The sequence below is a fragment of the Callithrix jacchus genome, chromosome 3 (assembly GCF_049354715.1).
Source record: "Callithrix jacchus isolate 240 chromosome 3, calJac240_pri, whole genome shotgun sequence".
In the NCBI taxonomy this organism is placed as follows: domain Eukaryota; kingdom Metazoa; phylum Chordata; class Mammalia; order Primates; family Cebidae; genus Callithrix; species Callithrix jacchus.
The window spans coordinates 178,576,233-178,599,122 of NC_133504.1; the positions used below are offsets into that span (position 1 = coordinate 178,576,233).

The following is a 22,890-nucleotide window of genomic DNA, read 5'->3' on the forward strand; positions in this document are numbered from 1 at the left end:
TGATGAGAAGACTCTCCATGACTGGGTCACTGTCAAGATCAAATGGAACAAAGTAGGCAAACATATCCTTTGGAACTGTGGCCTAAAGTAGGTGCTCAATAAAGGTTACCTCCTTCCTGTCGGTGTACTCATCACAGATCAATTAGTCTCAGAAGACTTTGGTCATATGTGATGTCTAAAATGATAGAGTGTATGTTCCCTAGTAATCTCATGTAATAGTCTGTTTTCATGCTGCTGGTAAAGACATAGCTGAGACTGGGAAAAAAATGATGTTTAATTGGACTTAAATTCCACGTAGCTGAGGAGGCCTCAGAATCATGGCAAGAAGCAAGAGGCACTTCTTACATGGCGGCAGCAAGAGAAAATGAGAAGAAGCAAAAGTGGAAACTCTCTTTTTTTTTTTTTTTTGAGACAGAGTTTTGCTCTTGTTACCCAGGCTGGAGTGCAATGGCGCGATCTCGGCTGATTGCAACCTCTGCCTCCTGGGTTCAGGCAATTCTCCTGCCTCAGCCTCCTGAGTAGCTGGGATTACAGGCGTAGGCCACCATGCCCAGCTAATCTTTTGTATTTTTAGTAGAGACGGAGTTTCACCAGGTTGACCAAGATGGTCTCGATCTTTTGACCTCGTGATCCACCCACCTCAGCCTCCCAAAGTGCTGGGATTACAGGCTTGAGCCACCACACGCAGCCCAAAAGTGGAAACTCTTGATAAACCCATCAGACCTAGTGAGGCTTATTCACTATCATAAGAGTAGCACAGGAAAGACCAGCCCCCATGATTTAATTACCTCCCCTGGGTCCGTCCCACAACACATGGGAATTCTGGGAGGTACAATTCAAGTTGAAATCTGGGTGAGGACACAGCAAAGCCATATCATTCCACCCCTGGCCCCTCTGAATCTTACATCCTTACATTTCTAAACTATTCATGGCCTCCCAACAGTCCCCCAAAGTCTTAACTCATTTGAGCATTAACCCAAAAGTCCACAGTCCAAAGTCTCATCTAGACAAGCCAAGTCCTTTCCACCTCAGAGCCTGCAAAATCAAAAGCAAGCTAGTTACTTCCTAGATAACAATGTGGGTGCAGGTATTGGGTAAATTCTGCCATTTTAAATGGGAGAAATTGATCAAAACAAAGGGGTTACAGGGCCCAATGCAAGTACAAAATCCAGTGTGGAAGTCAAATTTTAAAACTCCAAAATGACCTCCTTTGACTACAAGTCTCACATCCAGGCTACGCTGACACAAGACGTGGGTTCCCATGGTCTTGGGCAGCTCCACCTTGTGGGTTTGTAGGGTACAGCATTTCTCCTGGCTGCTTTCATGGGTTGGTGTTGAGTGTCTGTGGCATTCCCAGGTGCATGGTGGAAGCTGTCAGTGGATCTATCATTCTGGGATCTGGAGGATGGTGGCCTTCTTCTCACAACTCCACCAGGCAGTACCCCAGCAGTAACTCTGTGTGGGGGCTCTGAGTCCACATTTCCCTTCCACACTACCTCGCAGAGGTTCTCTATGAGGGCCCCACTCCTGCAGCGAACTTTGACTGGACATCCAGGCATTTCCATATAACTTCTGAAATCTAGGTGGAGGTTCTCAAACCTTAATTCTTGACTTCTGGGCACCTGCAGGCTCAACACCACATAGAAACTGCCAAGGCTTGGGGCTTCCACTCTCTGAAGACACAGCCTGACCTCTATATTGGTCCCTTTCGGCCATGGCTAGAATGGCTGGGACACAAGGCACTAAGTTCCTAGGCTGAACACAGCATGGGGACGTTGGGCCAGGTCCACAAAAGCACTTTCACCCCTGGGCCTCTGGGCCTGTGATAAGAGGGTCTACCATCACATCTGACATGGCTTGGAGACATTTTCCCTTTGGTCTTAAGGATTAACATTAGGCTTCTTGCTACTTATGCAAATTTCTGCAGCTGACTTGAAGTTCTCCTCAAAAAATGGGTTTTTCTTTTCTACTGCACTATCAGGTTGTAAATTTTCTGAACTTTCTGCTCTATTTTCCTTTTAAAATGAAATACTTTTAACAGCACCCAAGTCACCTTTTGAATGCTTTGCTGTTTAGAAATTTCTTCTGCCAGATACCCTAAATCATCTTTCTCAGGTTCAAAGTTTCACAAATCCATAGGGCAAAGGCAAAATTTTCTTTGCTAAAATATAAAAAGAGTCAGCTTTGCTCCAGTTCCCAACAAGTTCCTCGTTTCCTTCTGAGACCATCTCAGCCTAGATTATGTTGTCCAAATTGCTATCAGCATTTTGGTCAAGGCCATTCAACAAGTTTCTAGGGAGTTCCAAACTTTCCCATGTTTTGCTGTCTTCTTCTGAGCCCTTCAAATTGTTCCAATCTCTGCCTGTTACTCAGTTCCATAGTTGCTTCCACAGTTTTGGCATCTTTCCAGCAACACCCCACTCTACTGGTACCAATTTACTGTATTAGTCTGTTTTCATGTTATTGACAAAGACATACCTGAGTCTGGGAAGGAAAGAAGGTTTAATTGAACTTACACTTCCACATGACTGGGGAGGCCTCAGAATTGTGGTGGGAGGTGAAAGGCACTTCTTACATGGCAGCAACAAGAGAAAATGAGAAGCAGCAGCAAAAGCGAAAACCCCTGATAAACCCATCAGACCTTGAGAGGCTTATTCACTATCACAAGAATAGCACAGAAAAGAATGGTCCCATGATTCAATTATCTCCCTCTGGGCCCCTCCCACAACTCGTGGGAATTCTGGAAGATACAATTCAAGTTGAGATTTGGTGGGGACACAGCCAAACCATATCATCTCATGAATTCACCGGATTTAGCTGTGACTAATACGGTTTTGCTCTGTGCCCCCACCCAAATCTCATCTCAAATTGTAATCCCGCATGTTGAGGGAGGGGCACAGTGGGCAGTGATTGGATCATGGGGGTGGTTTCCCCCATGCTGTTCTCCTGATAGTACGGAAGTTCTCATGAGATCTGATGCTTATCGTTTTAAAAATGGCAGTTTCCCCTATGTGCTATCTCCCTCTCATGAAACCATGTGAAGAAAATGCCTGCTTTCCCTTAACCTTCTGCCATGATTATAAGTTTCCCGAGGCCTCCCCAGCCATGCAAAACTGAGTCAATTAAACTTCCTTTGTTTACAAATCACCCAGTCTCAGGTAGTATCTTTACAGCAGTGTGAAAATGGACTAATACACAAAATTGGTGCCAGAGGTGGGGCACTGATTTAAAGATAACCTGAAAATGTGGAAGTAACTTTGGAACTTGGTAGCAGGCAGAGGCTGGTATAGTTTGGAGGACTCAGAATAAAAGAGGAAAATGTAGGAAAGTTTGGAACTTCCTAAAGACTTGTTGAAAGGTTTTGACCAAAATGCTGATAATGATATGGACAATGAATTCCAGGCTGAGGTGATCTCAGATGGAGATGAGAAAATTATTGGGAACCTGAGTAAAGGTCACTCATCTATGCTTTAACACACAGACTGGCAACATTTTGCCCTTGCCCTAGAGATTTTGGAAATTTGAACTTGAGAGAGATGATTTAGGGTATCTGGCAGAGGAAATTTCTAAGCAGCAAAGAATTCAAGATGTGATCTTGCTTATTCTGAAAGTGTTCAGTTGTATGCATTCATGAAGAAATGATTTGAAATTGGAACTTATGTGTAAAAGGAAAGCAGAGCATAAAAGCTTGAAAAATTTGCAGCCTGACCATGAGGTAGAAAAGAAAAACCAATTTTCTGGGGAGAAATTCAAGCCAGCTGAAGAAATTTGCATAAGTAATGAGAAGCTGAATGTTAGTTGCCAAGACAATGGAGAAAATGTTTCTAGGGCATGTCAGAGATCTTCATAGCAGCCCCTGCCATCACAGGCCCAGAAGCTTAGGGGGAAACATGGTTTATGGGCCAAGCCCAAGGCCCCCCTGCTCTGTGTAGCCTTGGGACCCTGCATTTCAGCCACTTCAGCTCCAGTCATGGCTAAAAGGGGACAAAGCACAGCTCAGTGTGCAAGCTCAAAACCTTGGCAACTTCTATGTGGTGTTGGGCCTGCAAGTACACAGAACGTAAGAGTTCAGGGTTGGCAGCTCCACCTGAATTTCAGAATGTGTATGGAAATGCCTGAATGTCTAGGCAGAAGTCTGAGGCAAGGGTGGAGACCTCATGGAGAACCTCTGTTAGGGTTGTACAGTGGGGAAATAAGGGGTGCAAGCCCCTACACAGAGTCCCCCTACATAGAGTCCCCAATAGGGCACTGCCTAGTGAAGCTGTGAGAAGAGGGCCACTGTCCTCCAGACTCAAGAATTGTAGATCCACTAACAGCTTGCACTGTGCACTTGAAAAAGCTTCAGGCACTCAACATGAGTGCATTAAAGCAGCCATGGGAGTTATACCCTGCCAAGCCACAGAGGTGGAGCTGCCCAAGGTCTTGGGACTCTACCCCTTGCATCAGCATGACGTGAATGTGAGACATGGAGTCAAAAGAGATCATTTTATTTATTTATTTATTTTTTATTTTTTGACTGTTATTTTGCTCATAAGGAAAACCAAGTAACCAAGTTGTCCCAAAACCGTTAGTGTTCACTGACCAAGAAGGAAATGAGGTCAGAAAGTAAAACTTTTTACTTCCTCTCAACATATATTGCAAGTATCACAGAAATGTTAATAACAATGCACACGGCTGGTTTTAAACATACAGAGAGCCCAAGCAAGAAGACTGAGTACTGAAGATCTACGGCAGTCTAACTGGAAGAACTGCTACAGGAAGCTTCCCTCTATCCATGCAGCTCTTTCCTCCCACAGTCCAGGCTCATCACTTCTTCCTATTCCAAGCTGGCTTATCCAGACACAGAAATCCAGTCTGCTCCATATATATTAATACTTGCCTCGCTATGCTTCATGAGGCATCTCCACAAGCCAAACCTCGCCTCAAACTCTGTACAGGAAGTTCCCGTTGCTGTCGAAAAACTCTCGCCCCCTCTGCACTACTTTGCTGCTGAAGTTACCTGGCTCTTCTGCCTTCAGCTCCGCCAGCTTCTGATCACTTGGCAGCACACCATAGCCAACTCTTCTGGTGCTCTCAGAATCACTGGAGTACGTCTGCAGCTCTCTCTGATGACCTATGGGTGCAGTAACAGGCACAAAGCTCTCCAGGTTCTGGATTCCTTTATTCCTGCCCTTCCATCTCCTTGGTGTATCTGTCCTATGAGGGTTTGACTCTATCACTTTCAAAGCTGTGCTGTGATCTGGGTCTTTGGATGAGGCTTCATGCCCTGGTGTAAGCAAAGAGCCTGCTGCAGAGTGGCCTGCAGGGAGCGGCTTCAGGTATTCCCAGAGTCCTGAAGCTGCTGGAGTGAGTGGGTAAGACCAGCTTTCTTAAGGACTTTTTGATCCTCTTTCAGCTTCTGCTTCAATGTCGGTACAAACCGGCTTTTTAAAACTCTTCGGATCACATCAGTGCTGACATCAAAGCCTTCAGCCAACCTGGGAACTGACCAGGACTCTGCAAATTCCTTATGTAAATACCGGATCTGCTCAATGGCCTCCCAGTCCGGGTTCTGGGCGGAGCACCAGAAGTCTCCATTTGCTTTCGAATTTTCTGGAATCGGATTGCTTTTTTCTGTCCTTTCAGGGTGCTGGGGGAAAGAACCAAGGGCGGAAGCCATGCGTGGAAGCAGAATGGATGTTCGAAGAGCCTCAGGCTAAATCAGGAGCACCCAGCCCTCTTCTCTAGGATTGCAAGGGCAACCGTGCCATGTTGCCTGCTTAGAGATGCTCTGTACACCCAAAATATAACACCTAGAACACAGTAACTGCCCACGAGATGCGGAACTTTCTATACTGGTGATGAAGTACGTCACTAGTGTAGGGACCAGGGGTCCCGGGGAGCCGAACACCTGACGCTGCGCCCCTGACAATGGGTAAGAAGGAACAAGGGACATTGCTCAAGCAGCCGCAGGACGCCCAACGCCAAGAGGGCGCAGCCTAGGGCGCCAGGGCGCGAGGCCCTGCTTCAAGCTGAGGGCCCGGGGAGAAGCCGGTACCTCTCCACCTCCTGCAGCTCCCGTTCCTCCGGCTCCCAGTCGGTATCAGGGTCCGGCTCTAGGCTGATAGGGCCTGGGCCTGCCACTCCCCGGGTCGCAAACCCACAGTGAGCAATGGCAGCGCGAACGCGGCCGCCCAGCAAGACCCTCAGGGTAACTGCCATGTCGACGCTAACTACGATTTTAGAATTTTAATGTATAATGACTTTCCTACCAGGTTTCAGACTTTCATGGGGCTATGGTTCCTTTGTTTTGGCCAGTTTCTCCCATTTGGAATGGGAACTTTTACCAAATGCCTGTACTCCCATGTATCTTGGAAGTAATTAGCTTGTTTTTGATTCTACAGGCACATAGGTGAAGGGAACTTGTCTGAGATGAGACTTTGGACTTGAATATTTGGGTTAATGCTGGAATGAGTTAAGATTTTGGAGGACTGTTGGGAAGACATGATTGATTTTGAATGTCAATGGGACTTGGACTTGATATTTGGGAGGGGTCAGGGGCAGAATAATATGGTTCGGCCCTGTGTCCCCACACTAATCTCATCTCAAATTGTAATCCCCATGTGTGGAGGGAGAGACCTGGTATGATTAGATCATGTGGCAGTTTCCCTCATGCTGTTCTTATGATAGTGAGGAAGTTTTTATGAGATCTGATGTTTTTAAAAATGGCAGTTTCCTCTGCACACTCTTTCTCTCTCCTGCCATCATGTAAAGCAGGTACCTTCTTCCCATTCACCTTCCACTCTGATTGAAGTCTCCTGAGGCCTTCCTAGCCATGTGAAATTGAGTCAATTAAAACTTTTTTGCTTAGAAATTACCCAGTCTCAGGTTATATCTTCATAGCAGTGTGAAAACAGACTAAAACAGTGAATGACTTTCATTATTTCCAAAGACAAAAGTGCTCCCCTTTCCCACCAAGTTCCAAGCCCCTTTGTTAAAATGCAGACTTGGCAGAAGTGGTAGAACTTTGGAGAAGGTAGCTACAGAAGCATTCTAAGAAACTTTGCGGATGCAGAGTCATTCCTTAGTAGGGATATTCCGTCTCCTAGAGAGACTGCTTTGAAAGAGAACACACTAGCGGCTGTGCAGACACTGCTGAGCTTGCTAACAAGGATGTGATGTTGAGAAGCCGTCACTTTGCCAACTTGGTAATTGTGTCTGTGAACCTGGGCAAGTCTTTATCCTCTCCAAATCTTAGTTTTCCCATACTTGATGAGAGGGATTTAGCTTAAAATCAATGATTTTCAAACTGTGTGAGGCAGATTCCTTTACGTTTCAGAGATGTCTCAGAGATAACTCTAGAACTGATGGTTGAGGGATGTGGGAAGTTAGGACTCTGGGGCCCCACATCTTTTTCCTAATTGAGAAGCTTCACTCTCATATTTTTTCTATATACTGTGCTTCTCAGAGGATTAAAAAAATTTCTGGTGAACATGTTTGAATGCCATCAGATGACATAATCTTCAAGTTTTTGTCTAGCTCTTGGCTGGAGAAATTCTGCTACCAGTGTAAACAGATACTGACTAACTACAGGGAAGTATAAGTCGTGCAACTACTTTTAGTATCATTTTTAAATATGGAACACTGTACATCTCAAACTTGAATGTGCTTCTGAATCATCTTCAGCTCTGCTTAACAGGCAGATTCTAAGTCAGCAGGCTTTTTGTCATTTCTTTTTTCCTAATGAGCTCCTGGATGCTGCTAAGGCTGCTTGGTCTGTTGACCATACTGGGTAGCAAGAAGGTAAAGAGCACTCAGCTCGCTGAGATGAAGAAACAGCGGTTTCAGGAAAGTTTACAGAAAGGATTCCAGCAAAAAGCATTCTCTGGTCAACTTTTAGTGAATCAAACAAGGCTCCCAGTTCCCATACCTGGAGCAAGTTCAGTTAATCTAAGCTCCATTTTAATCTCTGGGAAGACTCACTAAGGGAATGTATTGGTTTTCCATAGCTGCTTTAAAAAATTCTCACAAGCTTAGTGGCTTAAACAACATAAATTTGTTATTCTATAGTTTTATAATTTAATGGTTCAACACAAGTCTCATTGGGCTAAAATCAAGGTGTTGGCAGAGCTGCATTTCATTCTGGAAGCTCGGGGTTGAGCATTTGTTTTCTTGCCTTTCTAGATTCTTGAGGTCATCTTCCTTTCTTGGCTAATAGTTTCTTTCCTCCATCTTCAAAGCCAGCTGCAACTGTTTGAGCTCTTGCATTGCATCACTCCCAAGGACCCTTGTGATTACATTAAGCCAACTCAGAAAATTCACGATCATTCATCTTCCCATCTTAAGGTCCTTAATTTAATTATATCTGCAAAGTCTCTTTTACCATGTAAAGCTCCATATTCATAAGTACTGGGGATTAGAGTGTGGACACCTTGGGGGCCAATATTTTGCCTAACTCCTTGAGTGGTAACATATGAATGTTGATGAGTTGCCAGAAGAACATGAGAAGAAATGATAAAGGTCCAGGTGTGAGAGGAAATAGTGACAGCTGGACTTGAAAGAACTGGAGGATTTGGACATTCATGGCCATAAAATGATTGAGAGATATGGGTCAGTAGAGCAAAGCAACAGAGCCGTTTAGAGTGGGGTGGGAAAATCCAAGCTTGAGAGCAAGGCTCTGGACTGCTTTGAGACGGATGGAGGAGAAGACAGAGGGCTTCTGAAGGACAAACCTTATCAGATGGAATGAGAAAGTGGTTGCAGGTGTGAAGGAGAGAATCAGGGTAGGGACATAACTGTGTTTGGTTCAATAACTGGGTTTTAATGGACTCCTTCAAGAAAAGAGGGAAAAGAAAATTGTCTGTCCACTCACCTTCATCAGGGAGTCCCCAACCAATAAATCATAATAGCCAAAGTGCAAAAGGGGAGAGAAGGCTTTGGCCAAAGAGGTCTCTGTGGTCACTTTAAAATGGAAAACTAATGACAGAAATAGAGATTGGAATTTAAAAGAAGAGTATGCAGTAATAAAATTAATTTTGACATGAAATTGCATATGGGAGGCTAACCAAGCACAGATTTCTATCTGAACAGATTTCTATCCGAACATAATTTCTAAATTATGGTTGTGTATATCCCCTTAAAGGGTCGGTTTTTTTTCATTTTAAGGTTCTCCAATTACTATTGCTATTACCGTGTGGGTGTTGATTACAAACAACAGCCATAGAGTAACTGCGCAGCCAAGTATTGTAGACTGGGAAGGGACCTGGATGTCCGTTTCATCACTCAGCAACTGTGTGAACTTCCTCAAGGTATTGAGTCTCTCAGAGCTTCAGTTCTTTACTGAACAGTGGGGACAATAATTTCCAACTCACATGGCTGTCGTGGAGCCTAATGAGGTTATATGAGAGAACATATGTAAAGAGCCTATCACATTATTTTATACGGAACACAGGACAGTTGACACATAATCAGAGCACGACCACTCTTTTTTATATAATCTCACTTCCATTTTTTTATTTTTACTTTTAATAAAGAGATAGGATCTCACTCATTGCCCTGGCTGGGATGCAGCGATGCAATCAGAGTTCACTGTAACCTTAAACTCTTGGGCTCAGCAATCCTTCTACCTCAGCCGCTCAAGTGGCTAGGACTATAGGTGCCTGCTGTCACCCCTGGCTAATTACCTTTATTTTTATAGAGACAGTCTTGCTATGTTGCCCATGCTGGTCTCAAACTCCTGGCCTCAAGTGATCTTCCCACCTAAGCCTCCCAAAGCACTGGCATGTTCTTTCTGAATCCTTTCATCCTGTGGTTGTCCTGGTAACAGTTTCTGTATCCTGGGGTAATGCAGTTTACATTAGTATGATGTATGACCAACCCATCTGCAGGTTGCTCAGTATAGCGCAGAATGATCTGGTGAAAAATCTGCAGGGGCTTCCTGTTGCTTTCGGTTATAAATATAAACTTTTCAGCCTGTTATTCAAGATCCACCATGCCTTCCTGTAGCCTCCTTTTCCTACTCATCACTTGTCACTCACTCACTACTCCATGGATATAAACCTTTGACTCAAGCCTAAAGAGCAAATTCCTACTGGGATCACCTCTGGCTCCAACCTCCTTCCTGCCCTTGTCAGTGGTTTTTGCCTTCAGTCACATGTTGGCCTCTGCTTGGAATGTCTTCTGCCCTCTGCAAGTCATTCAGTATGTGATATGGGCTACAATAAGGAAAGAAGAGGAAAATGAGAGTCAGTGATGAAATCAGTAATGGAAGAGAAAACACTGAATCTATGTGGAATGTGCTGGTGGGAAGGTAGGATAGGTAGGGCAGGGCAGATGGTAGAGTTGAGAAGAGAATGAACAGGGTCAGAAGGCAGAAAATTGTTATCCTAAAGTCAGTCTGTAAAACCTTCATACCAGAAGGTGTGGAGGTTGAGTGGAGATGGGTGAGATACTGATGACTCACCATTTCAAGGCCAATGAAGACAGATAGAAAAGGATGTAAGAAGCATCTGAATTTCTTGTATGCTGCCCTGTCTGCTATCCCTTGGCCCTCTGCCTGCTCAGCCCATCCCATTCCTTACCAGTCCCTACTCCATGTTCCCTTCCAGTAACACACAACTACCTGTGCTCTACCCTTGACCTTGTTACCCAACCCCTGTGTTCTTTGCTTCTTTGATTTACTTGTGCTCTTTTTCTCAGCCTGCAATGCCCTCTTCCTGCTTTGAGAATCCCTCATCCTTTAAAATGCAGCTCTGTCCTTCCTCTGAGAAGGCTTGTTCAATGGATCCTGCCTTGCTTACCCCATCCCTCACCCCAGAGTCTCTCCCATCTCTCTGTTAGGTCACTTCTCCTCAGGCTTCTGCCGTTATAAGCATCCTGTTTTCTGCATTCCACTTACTCACTTGTTGTTTGCTCTATGACTGCAGACAGTCAAGTACAGGAACTGTGGTTTACTCCTCTGTAAATGCTCGGTGCCTAGCCTATCATGTAGTAGATACTCAGTAATTTTTATTAAATCAAATTGAATATCTTAAGAAGATTTGTTGATGTGGCAAAATGTAAAACCATAATGTAAAAATCTAGAAACATCAATGAATTTATTACATAAAAGGAATGGAGGTAAACAGTACAATGTATATAATAGATGTTGTCACGCAGACCAATGTGAAGAGTTTAATGAACACCATGTGAGGGCTCCAGCCTATCAGAAGCTGTAAGCCAAATATAATTGCTGAGGATTTTGTGAAAAGCAAGCTCTCATGCCTCGGGTCTAAAAATAGAGACATTTCACCCAAAGCTTGGATAAAAAGGAAGACAATGGGGTAAAGAGCTAAAAGAAGAAAAACTTCTCAATAGAACAGTTATTATTTATATGGTTAGCTTTTGCTGTGTAATAAAACATCTATAAATGACAAACATTGATTATTCCTCAAAATTCTTAGGGCGAGCTGAAAGGTTTTCTACTCAAGGATATCTTGGCTGATCTCTATGGTCACTGGCATTTTGATAGCACTGGAGGGTGTAGGGTGGCTCTATTCATGCCTAGTGGTTGGCAGGACATTTAGTGTAGAGGTCCCCAAATGGGATGCTTATCACTGCTTGCATTGTCTCATCCTCTGCTGTGCTTGTTCACGTTGTTGTCTCAGGCTTCCAAAGAGCCACAAGAGCCAGTAAGCCCCAGTGAGCAAGTTTCTGCTTGTATCCCATTTTCTGTTGGTCTGTGGCCAAAGCAAATAACTGGCAAAGCTCAAAGTCAAGGTAACAGGGAACGAAGGGAGGGAGAATGGGGACTTTTGAATCACTGTGGTCAATTACAGCAACAGTCAACCTAGCTTTGGGATATCCCCAGGGTGGGATGGGACCCTTTTGGAGGAGTCAGATGAGTGGTGTGAGGATGGGAAGGTAGGCATGACGTAGAGCCCTGTGATTTGATTTGACCAGTCATATGTAATTGGAAGTGATGTATGTCACTTTCTAATTCCCCATGTGAGATCCAACCAGCCAGTGTTCTCCTGTCACAGCAATCATGGAAGCTCATTCTGACACAGAAGAGAAATGCTGAACCGTCCCATAGAGGATAGCTGACTTAGAGAGACATCCAGACACCCAGTACAATTTGTGTGAAAGATAAGCCTTTGTTGTGATAAGCCCCTGTGGTTTGGGGAAATTGTTATTGCAGCGCATCCTAACCCTCACTGACTAGTATGGAAAGGAAATGCCGATAGCCATTGAAGGCACGGAGATGCATAATTTTACCTGGAGAATGAGGGCAAAGAAAATAGAAAAGAGCACCAAGGACTGACTGTAGGGTCATCCCAACACCTACAAATTAGGTGGTGGATGAGAAGCTAGCAAAGTCTGCCATGGTAGAGACTGGGTAAGCATGTACACATCCTAAAGTTTTCTTTAAAATTCATATGTGAAAGGAACTGATGGTTTTCATTTGTACAGCGCTACACCCAATGGATGCAGTTGCTACCCTTTCATTTTCTTGGGTTACCTCACACCCTGAAGCTGAATCTACCAAAAAAGCAGGGAGAAGATGTGCAGATCTATGCTAAAACAAATTAAACAAAATTATTGTATAGATGCAAAATCACAATATCTTTTTATATAAACAGGGGTATCACTAAAGCTGAGAAAAAGGGCAGCAGGAGGACATGGACTTTTTTTTTTTTGGTCCTTTTTCATCTTTGTCTCCATGTTTTCTTGAATTATCCAGTAAGCCTCTGGAGGACACAGGTTTGCACCCTCACTGGCATCCCTGATTGCCATCCCCAAAGTGGGGAGATATAAAATATTTCCAGATACACATAACTTCGAGTTTAAAGGTGCAGAGTCTAGGAGTCTGATGGTTGTCTTGTTTCCTCGGGTAATTTGTTGCAGAAATGTTTGCTTTCTCTTTTCAAAGATATCCTAAGCATTGTTGAGCAGCAGCGTTTACGCCGGCAGTGGATGTCTGCAAAATGTAATTGCTTTCAGCATTGCATTCTGTCCTTATGATTCTCCTGGGCTTGCAGAGAGGCTGCCAGAAGTTTAAAATCTGCTGATTTCTTAGGTGGAGAATGTGCTGACCTTCCTCATATGGTGTGTCCTAGCTGTGCTAATTTTGTTCTTCTAAGAAGCAGAATGGAGGGTATGGTCTAGCTCAACTTTTGACCATTTGAGACTAGCTCTGCCAAGATAGGACTCTATTTCATGTCAAATTTTACATCAAATGCAGGTTGCAAGGGATGATGACCCTCTAGGGACAAACCTTCCACCCTGACCTCTATGTTTTAGTGTCATAGACAAATCTAGGGGATTTGGCTCTGACTTTGGGGCTACATTGATCTCTTGTGGGCAATTAACTCCACATCTAGATTTGAAACTTTAAGACTCAACTTCCTTTGACCTGAACTAGACAGGAGGGCTGTTTTATCCTGCAGGTATGCCTGTGGTGAGAAAACTCTGCAGAGAATTGCATCTGCACTATGTTTTCTGGCTGTTTTTTCTACTGGGAATAGTCTCCAATGCTGTAACTAGTCAGCATTGCTTATTCTTTAGCAGTTACTCCATGGATTCACTCCCCAGAGAGCATCCTTGATGCCTTTTCTCACTCCTATGTGAGTTGGGTGCCTCTGTTTGTGTGCTTCGATGGCACCTAGGTCTATTCCTTTGCCACCGTTTGCCATAAGAACTCATCAGGAACTGCAAGCCTGTCTACTTGTGTTTTGTCCTGTGCCAGGTCTTCATGCATAGTATCTCATCCAAGGCTCGTAACAACCCAGTAAGGTCAGTGCCATTGGTCTAAGGTTAGTTCCATTTGCACATGAGAACATGGAAGGTCACAGAGAGTAAGTAACTTACCCAAGGTACAGTATTAGCAACTGGCACTTTCGATTCAATCAAGACAGCCTAACTCCAGATGGCTCTCCCAGGATTCCCCTGACTCCATGTAGTCAGGACCATAATGTTTCTGTCTCTGTGTCCTGAGCACCAACCAGAGTGCTTGACCATGTTGAGAACTCTAGAACTGACAGGCAGACTGATCACGGACTGAAGTGAGCCGCATGCAGGTCTGCCATGTGACGCTGCAAGTTCTTTGGGAGCAGGGGCTGTAACTTTTATAGTTGATGCATAATCCACAGCAAAGCCTCTGGCACAGAACAATTGAAAACAACAAAAACAATAGTGAACACAACAATGAGCATGTTTATCATGTGCCAGGAGCTACTAGAAGCACTTTACATTTATTAAAGTTTTTAATATTTATAACAACCCTAGGAAGCAAGTTCTCTTATGATGCTTCTGTTTTACAGACTAGTACACTGAGGCACAGAGAGGTTAGGCAGATTGCTCAGGATTGCACAGCTGGAAAGTTGCAGATATGCTCTATGGTCCCAGACACTCTGCAGATAATAAAGCCTTGTCATGATTGTCATAGTAAATAAAATAGTGGATGTGTGGCCTTCTGCATTTTGTTTGCCAGTATATATAATATAGTTTCCTTCTTATCCCCCAGTGCACCCTAGAACTAAAGATTGACTGAAGTGAGAGCTGAAGTCCAGGACCCTCTCCCACAATTTCAGCTGAATTTCTGTGTGGTCATATGGTGAAGAGGAGATGACAGTATGGTCCCTTCTTATGCCTTTTAGGCAAAAGAGGCAGCATCATGGCCACAGATAGTAGAAAAAAATATTCTATTTTTAGAATAATAATATTATTATTATTTCTTGTCTCTCCACATCTCTCCACATGTGGAGAGACAAGAAATAAAAATAAGAAAAAATAGAAACTGCTAAAGATCTTACCATGGGAGATACTACTTTTATGGGGAGAATCAAAAGATAGCACAGCCTGCAAAATTCCCAGAGATTGCCCAGATCTAGATTGCCGTTCTTCCTGGAGCCCATTATGGAGAAGAAAAATGAGGTTCATAACCTCATTATGGAGAAGAAAAATGAGTTTCAGAGAGGTTGCTGATTTTGTTAACATCACACAGCACATTAAGAAGTGTTATCAGGAGCACATCTTTTCTCATAGCAGTCAGAGGAGAAAAAATTCAGTTGCACAGGGAGCTGAAATGGGAGTAGCTTCTCTTGGGAACTTTATATGTACTAAGCACTGCATTAGGCTCCATACATACCTTATTTCATTTAATCCTCAGGCATAGAAGATCTGAAAGATCACATTTCAGATGAAGAGAGTCAGACTTTGCGGTTCATTTGCCCAAGTTTGTGCAGCTAATATGTATTTGAGCAAAGAGATTTTGAAAGTGTCTATTTTGTCTAGCATCTCATAAATTTCCAAGGTGAAATAATTATTTGGCACGAGACCAACTGCTTAACCATTGCCTTAGCCAATTTAAAAAATGACTCAAAATTCAATGAAACTAGTGCTGTTATGGCCGTAAAAAGACCCCTTTATCTCGCAAATCCCTTTTCCTTTCAAGAACTAAACACATTGCTTCCATTTTAAATCATAAGTTGTCATTTGTTCCTTAATTTGGATGTTGAGTCCATCTCAAATACAGATGAGAGGAAATGACTTATCTAATGTCACAAAGCAAGTGGCCCAGGAAACCTGATTCCGTGATGTAATGACCAGCTCCTCCCTAGAAGTGTTCTCTTTGGGAATCTAGAGATGCTCAGGGTCCTTGGTGAGCCAGTAGCATTTTCAGGGAGTGATTTCAGCCATGATGCAGGCTTGGATCACATCTCCTTTTGGTAGACCCCTTTTGCTCATCTGTAGAAGGTAGGGTTGGACAGGTGAATGCTGAAGTCATATTTATTGCCATCCTTCTTGGAGCCCATAGCTTACTTCCTTAGATTGTTTTGATTTGGCCCAGATCTCCAGGTTTTGGTGTGGAGGGAGAGGGCTGGGCTGGGCTGATGAGCTCTGACACTTGCCCAAAGGACCAGAAGTTGACAGAACCAAGAATCTATTAAAAGTTGCCAATTTAGTAGAATCATTTATTAGGAGTGTGAGTGTCTGTAAAGAAGGCATGGGGAGAAATTTAACTTCATGAGAAAGGAGAAAAGAAACTTGTCTTAGCACTATTATCCCCAATACATGGACCAAGAGACAGGTCTGCTCTGGATCACTGTTGAAAAGTAAAGGTTCTTAGTGGCATTGGTTATACCATAGAATGTCTTCAAGCAGCAAGTCAACAGAAATGGTGAGAGAGTTGGAATGCTCCCTGGAGGGGAAGCAGGAAGTTTGAGATATATTTTTCTCTTGACATTGCCCACAATCTATTGGATATTATCTTTCTAAATCACTTAATTTCTTTGTATCTCAGATTCCTCAGATATCAAGAGGAAAGGATTTTATAGGCCCTTATCAGCACCCCTCAGGTTAGTTTACACTTGAAAATCTTTTGTGATTTGGGAGACACTGTAAGATAGAAAAGAGATCAGTACTCCCTAGTTCATACAACAAATACTCGCCAAGTGCCTACGAGATATAAGGCCTTGTTTTAGACACTGAATTATCACTATTATGCTATTTTATGTTTTTAAATTATCTTGAGGTTTTTAAACAGTCTAACTCAATCTGTTGTCTGGCGCTCACTTGCTGAAGGGAATTCAGGGCCCCGAATGACGCCATCTCCGCCTCTCACTTTTATTCAATTACAACAGTAACCTGAATAACACAAAATCCCTTCTAAGCCATCAATCAGAGATGACAGCCTGGGCTGGTTTCCTGATCCCTGATTTTCCATTTTAGTGACATTAGGCTTATGCCAGAAGGCTGCCAGAGCACAAGAGCATCACGAGAAAATTAATCTGTGACTTGTCGTTGATGACAAAACTGCAGACAACATCTCACACGCACATTCCTTCCCCAATCCCTATTCTAACCTTTCATTTTGGGGTCTTGGTCTCAGGGCTCCATCTGCACATGCCTCCCAGGTAATGGGAGGTGTCATCTCTCGTATGGGCTTGGTGCTCCCTCTAACACAGCACATATGTGTGAGCTCCTGGGTACTGGTGCTCCAGCAGCTCAGAGAGAGTGTGGAGCAATCTTCATTTTCATCAAAGACCTGCTGTACAAAGTTGAGGGCTGACCAAGTTCTCTAGAACACCATTTGTTATTGGCATGGTGCTTTTTCCCATTAGCATCATAAGCCATTGTCTACCAGAGAAGAGCCAGTCACTCATATTGCTTTCCTGATAGGTTACATAACTTCTTGAAAGTTAGTCATAATACATTGGATAACCCCATGTTTACCTAGCTACAATTATGCTTTGATCCATGGTCTGAATAGTAGATTAAGGAGTCTTACATTTTTTTGGCAAATGTTCACATCAGAGATTGAATTTAAGTCTTCACCGTTGATCTAAGCAGGTGACATTCTAAGATCATGGTATTGGTTCCAAGACAGTTTTCACTAAGACCCTCAAGAAAATAGCAGGACTGCAATCACTCATTCACTTAAGCCTGTCAGGAAGAAAACAGCTTATGAGAGGAAGAGGACTGTTACGTGAATTTCCATAAGATTTTGGGCCAAGACTATTACCTGTCACTACTTTTCAAATATTAAGGGAAAAAAACCTCAACACTCTATATTTCCCCCGTCTAAATGCAGCCTGCTCTTGTATTTGTCCAATTCACTGAAGAAATTGTGTTTAGCTGCTTAGAAAATTGCAAGACCATCTACCAGCAAATCTTGTGTTAGGTGCAGTGTTTGGTCTGTGAGAATGTGACTTATGTTTCATACATTTTGCTGTAAGTCACTATGCAGTTGGCATTTTAAGTATCTAGGGAGAAGGAAGTGTGGAGACCCAACTAAATTAATCAGTGGCTTCACTGACCTCTTGAGGAAAGGCCTGACTTGACAGAGTGTGCCCTGCAGTTTTATCTTCTGTGCATCCATCCCTTTTCCAGGTAACAGTGTCCCTTCTTTTTGGAAATTATTCTTTCCTACTACATGGCCTGGGTATCCTGCCTTCTGCTCAGCAATGCTAATCTGTTTTATGCTGGCCAGGCAGAGCACCATATTACCCTGGCCACGGTGATTAGTTTACAGATGGATTACGTGAGCCAAGGAGGGCCAATCAGGATCTTCACTGGGATTCGTATATGGAATGTAGAGAAGAGAAGTCCTCCTCTCTCTAGCATTAGTAATTGGGAGGCTGTGAGTTCACATAGCCATCTTATTTGCCATGTGAAGAGACTTCATCTGGGAATGGAGCCAAGTAGAGCAAGTGGAGCTGGGGGATGGAGACAAGGCACAGCCCTGACCACCTTCCTTGAGCACTGATTTTATCAGCCAAGCCTGGCTTGAAGCCATCCAGAGAACCCACCCTTAAACTGTTGCCTGATTATGAGAGCCAAACACAATCAACTCAACTTTTTATCAACACAATTTGAATCAGATTTCTGTCACTTGCAATAGAAAGAGAGCAACTATTATGTGCCAGGCAACTGGCTAGGCACCATTTTCTCCATATCTCTCTTAATCCTCACAGTGTTCATAGGCATGAAAGAATACCACTTCCATTTTACAGACCTGAATACAGAAGTTGAGAGAAGAGCGAGAACTCACCCATGTTCCCGTGACTAGTGAGTAATGAATTTGGCTTCACACCCAGGCTGTCTGAGATCTGTCATCCCACCAGAAGGGCTCTCTAAGTAATTTGTCCTATCTTTCAGTTTTATCTCAGGAAACCCAACTAAATTGGTGCATGTTGTAAATATGTAAATACAAAGGCTGTAAGGAAATGGAACTGAAGCTGTCAAAGTGGAAGCACGCTTTGGAGTATGTGCCACTCTGGAAAGAGGCCAGCTTCATTTCTAGACGTTGACATTAAGTTCTCCTGGGACTTCTATCTGACTGCATTTTACTTAAATTAATAAAATCACTGTAGGTAAAGATCATTCCTGATTTTCTTCCATAACTAGATTAGGACAGATTAGGATTAGATTAGATTAGATTAGATAGAAAATACCATTTTCAGAAGCATAAATCACACTCATGTTAAGCTCTTGGAGGGCTTATCTGTCACTTTTTGTGCCTACCTCATGCCAATTTTCTAGCATTTGGCCAGAAGATGTTAATCTGGGAATAGGAAATGCTAAATTGGATATGTAGATACACAAGTATCAGTTTGCTCTCAAGTCTCATGTTCAACAAAGGCCAGAGGAAAAGGACAACAGAAGCTTCTAGGTTCTGAAATTACTTTATATGTTAATTAGCAAGTGATATTAAAACGGACCCATTTTAGGAATATAGAAATAAAAATAATGATAGTCACATTAATGAGCATCTATTATGTACTAGGTACTTGACATCCATTTTCCTGAAATGCTTATGAAGACCTTTCAAAGTAAGGATGATTAGGACATTAAGACTCAAAGAGGATAAATAACTTTCCTGAAATCCCTCAAATCAGAAAGGTAGGGTTCATTCCAAGATCTCTCTGGTTACAATGTCTGCTGTTGTTCTGCTTTGCCGTGTGACCACTGTGTCCAAGCTCTGGACCCTATTCTGCCATGCTTATAACTGGAAACCATGATTGCTACAGCCATATATACTAACAAAGACATAAATTAATTGTCTAACCAGAAGGTGCCTCATTGTGAATTTCATCAGCCTAGTTGTCAGGCTGGAGTATACTGTCCTAGCTGTCTGGTTAAAATATAATCAGGGCACATGCTTTGTCATTAGACAGACATGGGTCAAAGCCCTGGCTCTGGAATAACTAGCTGTTTGACTTTGAGAAGTCTCTATTCCTCTCTGGGCATCAACTTTCTCAACTGTGAGATGGGGCTAATTAGCAGCTTCAGAGGGTTGAGGAGAGACTGCAATGAGATAACACATGTAAAGTCCTTGACATAGGACTTGCCACAGTGCAAAAAGTTGAAATCCATTTTTCCTATTTGTCTGATGACAGCTTTTAATTTTCATCCCTCTCTTTTATTTCCCCTTTAGTCCCCCATCTGAGCAAGCTGTTAATAAAAACCGGGTGGTCTGTCATTTAGAGCTAGTGGGAAATTCAAACTACTTGAGCCCATGAAACTCTTATCTGGCCCTACCCCTTGGCCACAATAAAAGCCTCAAGCCAGGCTCCTTTCCTTGCTCTCTAACCATTTTCAGACCAGCTTGGGACGTTTTCTCTGGTTTTGCAGAAAGCCTCATTCTGTAAGTATTTAACCATTTTGTACCCTCTTGATGTGTGTGTGGCACACACATACGGAACAAATGTTGGGTGGCAGGGGGTGGCCTTCTGTTTCTGTAGAAAGCCCATAGCATACAGAGTATGTTAGGGATCATCATTATTAAAAAGTTAAATTTTGGTGTTTAAATTAAATGCAAGAAGTCATAGCTAATAATATTTGACTCAAACTTATACATTCATTTGACTATATCTACTCTGGAAAGAATAGGCAGCCAAGTAGGTGATAGGGTTTTCAGTAAGGCTGGTGGGAAGGGTCATTTATTCCAGTAGAGTGCTTGCTTTCTCCATTTCATTTCTTTTAGAATGTGAATCAAATCAACCTAGGTCTTTGGGGGCCTAAGAGAAATGCACTGGATAGATAATTTGCATTGTATTTTCCTCAGGCAACCAATAAATCACCAGGTATATATTGAAAACTTACAAGATCAGTCTCCTGAAGAGAGTATGGCTTGAACACACTAGTTATTATAAATTTACAGCACAATAATTCTGTTTTATTTTTCTTCTCCAGAACTTAGACAGTAAAATATCTTAAGATTATTTTAATCTGTTCCAAATCATCTAGCTAAACAGTGAATACAGTTATGCCCACTTAACAATTTTTTTTCTGATATGTGTTGTTAAAAGGAAAGGAATATAATTTATAATATGGTTTGGATCTATGTCCCCACCCAAATCTCATGTCCATATGTAATACCCTGGAGGTGGGGAGGTGGGGCCTGGTGGAAGGTAACTAAATCATGGGAGCAGTTTCTAATGGTTTAGTACCACCTTCCTAGTGCTGTTCTCATGACAGAGTTCTCATGAGATCTGGTCATTTAAAAGTGTGTGGCACCCTCCCCTACCTCTTCCTCCTGCTTGCGCCGTATAAAATTCTGGCTCCCTCTTCATTTTCCACCATGATTGTAAGTTTCCTGAGGCCTCCCCAGAAGAAGTCACTATGTTGCACATACAGCCTGCAGAACAGTGAACCAATTAAGCCTCATGTATTTCTTTAGAGCAATGCAAGAATGGATGAATACAATTATTTTAGTTGAATCAACAGATTAATGTCAGGAGATTTTGGGAATTCTGCATAAACAAAGTTATGATGATTGGGCTCAGAATAACAGAGCCCAAAATATAAAATTTGGCTGCTTTATGCTCTTGTTTGTGTACAAAGACTAACATTTTTCAAAACAATGAAATAAAGGGTGGAAATTTTCATTACCAAGGAAGCATGTTCAACCAAGATCTTTCAGTTAGTTAACTTTCCCCATACATAGATAATGATCTGTTACTAAAATGGGATCTGGAAACAAACGCACAAGGGGAAAGCCTCAGGGAGAAGAAAAGAGTCATTAAGTACAGAAATCAAGCCCCCCAGGGGCCTAATGACAGCACTGTATCTTGGTAACAGACATCAATTGCCATTTTTACAGACACTTAGCTCTTTTACAAGAATGTGACTTCAACACAAAATTTTTTCTAACTGCCATAAGTAATTTTTTTAACATACTGGTTCACCTTAAATTGGTTTTGCAGGACTCAGTGTATACTGTACTATCATAGAAATAGTTATTCATAAAAATTAATTTGTTTTTTCTCAAAACATATATATATATATATATATATATATATTTCTCACTTGATAGAGAAAATTATAGTGAAGAAAGTACAAAGTAGACTTTTTTTTGCAGTTAGTTGCCTAGATGTTTCTTTCTGACATTTGACTATCTAACCTCTTCCCTACCCTTCAGAGTAGAGATTCATGTACATAGCTCTTATATCTCTTCTCTTTCCCTCCCTCCCTTCCTTTTTTCTTTTTTTTCCTTCCATCTGTCCAGAATTAAGGCTTTACTATATGTCAGGCTATGGTTTATATCTAATGTGATGATTACTTAAAGACCACAAATGAATGAATGAATGGATGAGCTGGAAGACAAAGAAAAGACAACCAATAAAAAGAGTAGCCTCGTTGCTTTAGAAGAGGAGGTGAAATGGTGAAGCGATCAGGACTATGGCCATTACTGTTGGATATCCTCTCCAACTACAGCCTGTTGCTATCTTTTCTTCTTATGCACACTGCTCAAAAATCCATGATCACCATTTCTATTTACTGGTAAGACTCTTTAGTCTGCTTTGGACCATCATTATCCACCAGAAAGGTCTTGCTAAAGGCCACCAATAGTGTCCAAACTACTAAATTAAATGATATTCTTCAACTGTAAATTTGCTTGAAATTAGAATAATTCTATATTCTTGAATAATCTTATTTATTGTTTTTAATAATACAAAACACTTCTTGCTTTCAATCTTCTTTGCAGACTTATTCTCCTTTTCCTGTTCATGACAAATTGGAACTCATTAAACTCATTAAGCTCATTATATGGTCAGTTTTAGAATAAGTGCAATGTGATGCTGAAAAGAATGTGTATTCTGTTGATTTGGGGTGGAGGGTTCTGTAGATGTCTGTTAGGTCCAATTGGTCCAAATCTGAGTTCAAGTCCTGAATATCCTAGTTAATTTTATGTCTCATTGATCTGTCTAATATTGACAGTGGGGTGTTAAACTCTCCTCAAATTCAAAAGCTAGCAGAAGACAAGAGATAACTAAGATCAGAACCAAACAGAAGGAGATACAAAAATCAATGACTCCAGGAGGTGTTTTTTTGAAAAGATTAACAAAATAAATAGACCACTAGCCAGACTAATAAAGAAGAAAAGAGAGAACAATCAAATAGACACAATAAAAAAATGATAAAGGA

General features: G+C 42.2%; 1 pseudogene; it reads right to left on the reverse strand.

Annotated features, from left to right (window-relative positions):
- Nucleotides 1-4,733: 4,733 nt before the first annotated feature.
- On the reverse strand, nt 4,734-6,201 carry LOC100390113 (neugrin-like; annotated as a pseudogene).
- Between the last annotated feature and the right edge of the window lie 16,689 nt (nt 6,202-22,890).